Here is an 8564-nt window from a genome sequence, read left to right as displayed (position 1 = left end):
AGAAAGAACGAAAGAAAGAAAGAAAGAAAGAAAGAAAGAAAGAGGGAAAACGTGATAGGAAAAAGCGCCAGAAAACCAATGAGAACGAAGGGCAAGCCAAGTTGAAAGCGGTGAAGGGGTTATCCTCTCTCCGCGCTCAGACAGAGGGGGGGGGGCAGCCTTGCATCCTGAATTAAGCATCTACAAAGTCCCGTTGAGTTCAATGGAAGCACCGGAGCACGTGCTGGAACCGCTCTCCTTTGCCATGCCTGAGATCCATGAGGCTGATGCTCTTTTGAAACTTTGAAAAGCTGCTATTTCCTTGATCGCCGGCACCACCGAGCAGGGCTGGCCTAGGGGTGTCAGCGCCTCCACAGGGCAGACAGCAATCCCAGCCAAGCTTACCTGAGAGTAGCCCCCCCATTGAATTCAATAGGACTTGCTTCTTTTGCGTTAGGCAGGCACCGTCAGGCTCGCTGGGTGTGACTCCTGCGTTAGGATCGCGCGACTGAGCCGAAGCCCTGGGTCCAGGCTTGCAGAGCTCACCAGGGTGCGCGGAAGGGCGACCCCCCCCTCTTCCCCTTTTGGGTGTTTGGTTTTGATCGACGTTTCGGCCTCTGAACAACCGCTCCCTTCCCCCCCCGCCCCCCGAACAGGGATTCAGGGCTCGCCTGTTTGGGTTGCTTTTGCAGAGATTGTTGTATCTCACGTCTGTCTTCGCCAGGGAAGCGTGCGCAGTCCAGCCGCTTTTGGGAAGGAAGAAGCCACGCGCCCTTTTCTCCCGACCCCCACGCGCAAAAAAAGTTGTCCCCGAATCCTCCCACTCCCGGGGAACCCGATTTGCTTCGCGATGGGGTGGGGGCTGGGGGCTGGGAGAAGAGAAGCCTTCAGATCTCAGCCTTGGGCCGTGTCCCTTCCATAACCCTCCGATGCCTCGCTCGGGGCTGTTTACACAGCTTTACCTGCGCTGCGCTGCTTTCCCTGTCAAATCCCAGCCCAGTAAACGTAACATAATCCTATTCCAGTCGATTGTATGCGGGCTAAAAGCAGTTCGGCGACGGGATGAAGTGTGTGTGTGTGTGTGTGTGTGTGTGTGTGTGTGTTGCATGTGTGCGGCGGAGGAAGGAACTTGTCCCTTCCCTCTGGACTCGCGCCCCCCCCAGACGTTGCGCCCGGTGCGGCCGGCACCCCTGGCACCCCCCACGCTACGCCACTGCTATGATCTCAGGATTCCAGTAAAAACCAGTGAAGATCCCACATGGCTGAAGTTGGCCCACACCTTCTCTAGATGTGCATACCTTCATGTGATGCTTCTGAAGAGGGCTTGACATCAATGAATGGCTTTCTGGGAGGATGAGGGTTCCTGCTTCTTTGCATTCTACTCTCTTTCCCTTTTTTCTGACATTCTGTCACAACCACCTGCCTGGCCTAGGGAGGCCATGAATTACATAGAAGAATGTCCTCTGCTGTGTTTGGCAGCTTATTCCAAAAGACATGCACAGAGGGATTTTAAAACCAGGCCCATTTATTACAGAGAAACATTGAACAGAGGGCAAGAGATAAATTTATAAAGACAACCACAAAAATGCAAACTCTATAGGTCAAAGCAAGAGAAAGCAATTATCATCTTTAATGGTGCTTTCTACCCAATAATGCCAGTCAGACAGGGCTAAATATACGGTATGTCCTTCCCCACCCCCCTCAAAAAAAGCAATGAACTGCCCTGTCAATATTTCACTGATTAAAAAGAAAGTTTCTTCCATTCTGTTAGCATTGTTTAGGAGGGATTCATTTTGTAAACCACTTTGATTTTTTCTGCACTCAATTTAAAAATAATTAAGTGTTTCTATAAAATTTTGCTCAAGATGCATATTTTTGTGAAGCAATATTCGTTAATAGGATGCTGGGGCAGAATGGTTGGGACAACCCAGTCAGATGGGTGGTGTATAAATAATAACATTTGTTGTTACTATAATTATTATTATTGCCATATTCATGCCCACTTTCACCAACTATATGCATTATTATATATATATACATGATATAAGGTTAGAGTACTGCATTGCAGAATTAGGAGAAAGGTGAGCTAAAAATCAGAAGCAGAGGCAATGTGGCTTTTTAATTTGCTTTTATTGTGAGGGAGAAGCACATACAACCAATGAAAATATTGCAGATCTTTCTGATCTGGATGCTTTCCTGGAGAAGGAGGAGACTCCAGCTGGGGCTGAAGCAGGATCCAGTTGCTCTCAAAGTAAGGGAGCATCTCCCAATTTTCAAAGGGTCCTGTGTAAGCTGGCATCAATCTTCTGGGACACTTAAAAACAAGCAAACAAAAGCAAAAGCAAAAAACCCCCAGTTACTTCCATATCACCTGGAATCTGATGTCAAAATTACAATCATAGAAAGGAAGGCTGGGGAACTCGGAAGAATGTTAAACGATAGAACAGGGAACTGATGAGCCAAAACAAGTTAGACTAAGAATGCAACAGCATAGGTCCCAGATCATTTTGATGCTGAACAATAGCATAACAAAAGTGAGCTGAACTGAAAGAGGAAACTGAAGGATGTGGACAACGTAAGTAGGCAAAATAAAATATGCATCATAGGTCTAAAGGATGATGTAGAAACAAGATTTAGGACATAACATACAAATGGAAGACTGGGGAAAATTATGGAAAGCGAACTTAACATTTGCTGATTGTATATTGTTGAAAGAGAATTACAGTGGTACCTCGGGTTACATACGCTTCAGGTTACAGACTCCACTAACCCAGAAATAGTGCTTCAGGTTAAGACCTTTGCTTCAGGATGAGAACAGAAATTGTGCTCCAGCGGCATGGCAGCAGCAAGAGGCCCCATTGGCTAAAGTGGTGCTTCAGGTTAAGAACAGTTTCAGTTTAAGAACAGACCTCAGGAACGAATTAAGTACTTAACCCGAGTACCACTGTATATGAAAATGATGTACAGATGGTATATCACTGCTGTAAAAATGGCAAAAATGTATAGAACAGGCTCCAATAAGTTTCGGAAGTGTAAAGAAAAGGAAGGCACATTTATTCATATGTGGTGGAACTGTAAAATAACCAAAAACTTTGGGGAAATGATTGATAACCAAATGGAAAATTTTTTTTTAAGATAACATTTGTTAAAAAAACAAAAGCTTTCTTGACGGGCATTACAGGTCAAAACTTTTCAAAAGAGCAGAATACATTATTTATGTATGCAACAACAGTGGCTAGGATTTTACCAGCCCAGAAATGGAAAGATGACAAGATACCAACTAAAGAAGAATGGCAAGAAAAACTGGTGGAATGTGCTGGTGAAGCTGACTGGGAAACTTAGAGATAAGGACAATAGAGACTGGGAATCATTTATGTTCTACCTACAGAAAAACTGCAAAGAAGTGGACTCACTAGCAGGGTTCAATTTAACACTTACAATTAATAACATAGAAATTAAGATGTACAAACTGGAAAATAATAAAGTGTAAGTGGAAATATGAAAATAAGTATGGTATGAAAATGTTAAGAATATAATAATATATAAGTTCATCTCCGGCACCTTGTTTGAGCTCTTTTTACCTCTTGCAACATATCTTTTTCATGTTGCACATTCCATCTTGAATCATTCCTTTGGGACACTTGTTAGATTTGCAAGTGCTGCCTCTCTTATAGCAATCTGGTCCAAGATTTGGGTCTTCCTTGGCAAATCCTTTGCAAAAGGAGAAACAAAAAAGATCCCTGTCCATTGCAAATTCAGAAGTGGAGGTAAGGGAAGGGAAACTTCAAAATGGGAAACTTTATGTTGGATATGCAAAAAAGATACAGGATCATATTTCTGTATGTGGTGGAATTGCGAGGTCATCTGTGAATTTTGGAACAACATTTACAGTGAATTTTTAAAAAACTATTCAAATTTACATTTCTAAAAAAAAACCAGAAATTTTTCTATTAGGAATACTACCAATGGAAATAATAATAATAATAATAATAATAATAATAATAATAATAATGACCATTGTTTATGTATGCAGTTAAGGCAGCCAGAATAACAGTGGCAAGAAATTGGAAAAATGAAACCTTACCAACGATCACAGAGTGGCAAATTCTTAAGATAGAATACCTGCAACTAGAAAAATTGACTGGAAAACTTAGAGGAATGTCAAACCAAAAGGTATTTAGGGAATGGGAAATATATAAAGAATACTTGAAAACTTACTGCACGAACAATAAGATACTTGCAGAAATAGAGTGATACTGACAACCAAGAATTATTCAAAATGTAATAGTGGATTATATGTCTATATACAAAATAAAATAATATAAATCTGTACAAGGGATACAGATAACATAAGTAGTAAAGGTGAAGGGTAAAGGGACCCCTGACCATTAGGTCCAGTCGTGACCGACTCTGGGGTTGCGGGAGTCATCTCGCTTTATTGGCCAGCATACAGCTTCTGGGTCATGTGGCCAGCATGACTAAGCTGCTTCTGGCGAACCAGAGCAGCGCACAGAAATGCTGTTTACCTTCCTGCTGGAGCAGTACCTATTTATCTACTTGCACTTTGACATGCTTTCGAACTGCTAGGTGGGCAGGAGCTGGGACCGAGCAATGGGAGCTCACCCCGTCGTGGGGATTCAAACCGGCAAGTCCTAGGCACTGTGGTTGAACCCACAGTGCCACCCGCGTCCCTACATAAGTAGTTTTAATCTTTTAATTTGTGGGCGTTTCTGTGCACTCTGGCACTTGTCACGGTGTTACGTTGTGCCAGAAGCGGTTTAGTTATGCTGGCCACATGACTCGAAAAGCTGTCTGTGGAAAAATGCCGGCTCCCTCGGCCTGAAAGCGAGATAAGCGCCACAACCCCATAGTCGCCTTTGACTGGACTTAACTTTCCAGGGGTCCTTTGAAGGCAGCCCTGTTTAGGGAAGCTTTTAATGTTTAATAGATTATTGTATTTTAGTGTTCTGTTGGCAGCTGCCCAGAGTGGCTGGAGAAACCCAGCCAAATGGGCAGGGTATAAATAAATTATTATTATTATTATTATTATTATTATTATTATTATTATTATTATTATGTCGTGCAAGTTATCTCATCCACCCTGTAAGCAACACAAGGAATCTAGAATTTGAGCATCCCCAACAGATGCTCATCCCTAATGGAGAATGGAGCCCACCTCCATTCAACTGAAATCTACACTCCTGTAGCTCAAGCCATTCAGAGCTATCCTTGCCATCTGAAGTGGATGGCGTTTACCACCTGTTTTTATTTGTTTCTTTGTTCCCAATGTTAATGTTTTAACTTTTTTTGGAAACTGATCAGAGACTTCATTGCACAATTAAATTAAATTTAGAAAGAACTATGGGGACGTGGGTGGCGCTGTGGGTTAAACCACAGAGCCTAGGACTTGCTGATCGAAAGGTCGGCGGTTCGAATCCCAGCTGTGGGGTGAGCTCCCGTCGTTCGGTCCCAGCTCCTGCCAACCTAGCAGTTCGAAAGCACCCCTAAGTGCAAGTGGATAAATAGGGACCGCTTTCTAGTGGGAAGGTAAACGGTGTTTCCGTGTGCGGCGCTGGTGCTGGCTCGCCAGATGCAGCTTCGTCACGCTGGCCACGTGACCCGGAAGTGTCTTTGGACAGCGCCAGCTCCCGGCCTCTTGAGCGAGATGAGTGCGCAACCCTAGAGTCGGTCACGACTGGCCCTGACAGGCAGGGGTACCTTTACCTTTACTAGAAAGAACTAGGAAAGAGCAAAATGTCTGCAAGCTCCTCTCTGGGAGCTGGTGTGTATGTATGGTCCCAGAAATCCAAAATCTGTGACCTGTCAATCATGACTAAATGTGTATCTTTACGCGTAAATCAGCACATGCACATTTCCTGCAAACCTGTGTCCTCTTTTGCCCTTTTTCCTGGTCAGGCTTCATTGTTATGTTAGCTTTTCCTATGCAGAACATAAGCGGAACAGCATTCTCCCTCCTTCCTCTCCATCCCTTACCTGAAGCAGTCAGCAGCAGCAAAGACAGGACAGCCCAGAACAGGTGAAGGATCTTCATGGCTCAGTGAGGATGGATGGATGGATGGATGCAGAAAGGCTCAATGCAGGGCTACAAGGGCGAAGGTTGTCAGGGTTGGGAGAGCTGAGCTTCCCATATTTGTAGGATCCTTGGGAAGCTGTTCCCTCCCACTTCCTTGAGATGTCTAGCAAGTTGTCACCATGCCCTGAAGGAAGATGGGGCTGCAAACCCAACCCTAAGCACAGTGTCTTTCTTGAAATGATATGGAGAGATGCAGAGATTAGATGTTTTGGCCTGTGGTAAGACCTAGAGGGTGCAAAACCAGGAAAAAGCACCCAGCCAAGTCACTGAGTACATCCTGGTAGATCCATGGCTGATTTATTGACTCCCAATTGTTTAACAAGACAGCAGAAAGTCTCCGTTGACCTTCTCTGTCGCTCCTTCAATTCTATATTATATGCCTAAAACAAAGGAAGGCTTGTTGGGTCATCAGGGATGGAAGGACCATGAGCCCCATTCAGTTTGGCACTAAAAACAAATTCTTGGGCTTGGGCTATGTACACACAGGTTGCCTGAAATGCAGCAAAATCCCCCTTCCCATGTGCTTTAAGACCATAAGAAAAACCTGCCACTCAGGCCAATGATCTACAGTCATACCTCGGGTTACGAACGCTGTGGGTTGCATGTTTTCGGGTTGTGGACCGCACCGAACCCAGAAGTACCGGAATGGGTTACCTCCGGGTTTCTGCACTTATGCATGTGCAGAAGCGCAAAATGATGTCATGAACATGCACAGAAGTGCCAGATTGCGTCATGCGCGTGCGCAGATGTGGCACTTCAGGCTACGAACGCTTCGGGTTGCGAACGTGCCTCCCGCATGGATCACTTTTGCAACCGGAGGCATGACTGTATGTCTTTGTGGTTTTTATGTTGTAATTTTACATTGTGAACAGCCCTGCATCAAAGAAGAGTTGGAAGGGACGATGAGGATCATCTAGTTCAACCCCCCGCAATGCAGGAATATGCATACAAGGATTAAACCTGCTCACTTTATCCATGCTGTCCTCTAAGGTCAAGGACTCCAGTTCACCCATCAATGGCAGGGAGGTGTCCAGCACTGGCATGCAAACACTTGAATACCGTCATAGAATTGTAGATTTGGAAGGGACCACGAGGAGCACCGAGTGCAACCCCACACAACGCAGCAATCCTTCACCCAATGTGGGCTCAAACCCAAGACCCTGAGATTAAGAGCCTCATGCTCTACTAACTGTCTTCAAGTGTAGGTTGGGATTATTAAAAGGGGGTCCCTGGAGTGAAGACATAGAAGGCCACTGGGAAAGCAAACTCTCAGAATAATGCATTAGGCTATTTGGGAGAGTTAAAAATGGAGGCCCCTTCACTCTTGAGAGTCCCATGGACTGCAAGAAGATCCAACCTCTCCATTCTGAAGGAAATCAGCTCTGAGTGCTCACTGGAAGGACAGATCCTGAAGCTGAGGCTCCAATCCTTTGGCCACCTCATGAGAAGAGAAGACTCTCTGAAAAAGGCCCTGATGTTGGGAAAGATGGAGGGCACAAGGAGAAGGGGACGACAGAGGACGAGATGGTGGGACAGTGTTCTCGAAGCTACAAACATGAGTCTGACCAAACTGCGGGAGGCAGTGGAAGACAGGAGTGCCTGGTGTGCTCTGGTCCATGGGGTCATGAAGAGTTGGACACGACTAAACGACTGAACAACAACAAAAATGGAGGATGTTTTGCAGGGGAGGAGGGAAAATGGGTGTCCTTCCTTGGGCTACGTTATACACATGACTTAAAGGCAGGTGGGGAGAGAGTGCCCATTCTCTCTGCAGAACCAGAACTTGCCATTATTCATAGAATTATGGACACAGAGGCAACAGGACTGCTTGAGGTCCCCTGATTACATAATTGAAGAACACAAGAGAGATGTTGCTGTCCCAGAGGCATACCTCAATTTCCTTGTATGCAGAAATGCAAGAAGGGCCTTTAACTCTTGCCAGAAGTTCGGCTCTGCCCTCGCCGGTTCTGGAAGGAACTTTTGGAAAAGTCCCGTACACTCAGAAACTTTGTGCCTGCCCATTAGGGGAAATACGAAGCCCTGAACACTTATTTTTTAGATGTCCCTTTTACGATGAGGCACGTAGAGATGCCATCGACCCCCATCTGGTGAGGCTTGCTGACCTTCCGGACAAGCCTAAACTCATTTTTCTCCTCTTAGGCAAAAATCACAAGATGACCCGGATGGTCACCAGATTCCGTGCACAGATTTGTAAGCGTAGAACACCCCCTGGAACAAATTGATCTCTAGGAAAACCGCCGTAGCCGGCCTCCTGGGCGTCCCAGGGGCAATCTGCATGTTAGTTTAACCTTAGGTCTTTTTGTGTTCATGCGACTATTTTAATTTTAATCTATGAGCTGTTATTGTATATTGTTTTAAATGCCTATTTCACTCTTGTGAAAGCAGTCTCAGTTGTGCTTCTGAACTGGTTTTTGACCATAATAATATATTATTACAGTCATACCTCATGTTACGTTTGCTTCAGGTTGCG

General features: G+C 45.0%; 1 long non-coding RNA gene across 1 annotated transcript; it reads right to left on the bottom strand.

Annotated features, from left to right (window-relative positions):
* Positions 1-2165: 2165 nt before the first annotated feature.
* Positions 2166-6074, bottom strand: LOC128411427 (uncharacterized). Its single transcript, XR_008329807.1, has 3 exons — positions 5974-6074; positions 3561-3690; positions 2166-2293 (listed from the first exon to the last, which is right to left on the bottom strand). It is a non-coding gene; the product is annotated as an uncharacterized LOC128411427 (long non-coding RNA).
* Between the last annotated feature and the right edge of the window lie 2490 nt (positions 6075-8564).

This window comes from Podarcis raffonei, chromosome 3 (assembly GCF_027172205.1).
Source record: "Podarcis raffonei isolate rPodRaf1 chromosome 3, rPodRaf1.pri, whole genome shotgun sequence".
Lineage (NCBI taxonomy): Eukaryota > Metazoa > Chordata > Lepidosauria > Squamata > Lacertidae > Podarcis > Podarcis raffonei.
The sequence above is the reverse complement of the archived record's forward strand: the minus strand, read 5'-3'. Positions and strand labels throughout refer to the sequence as shown.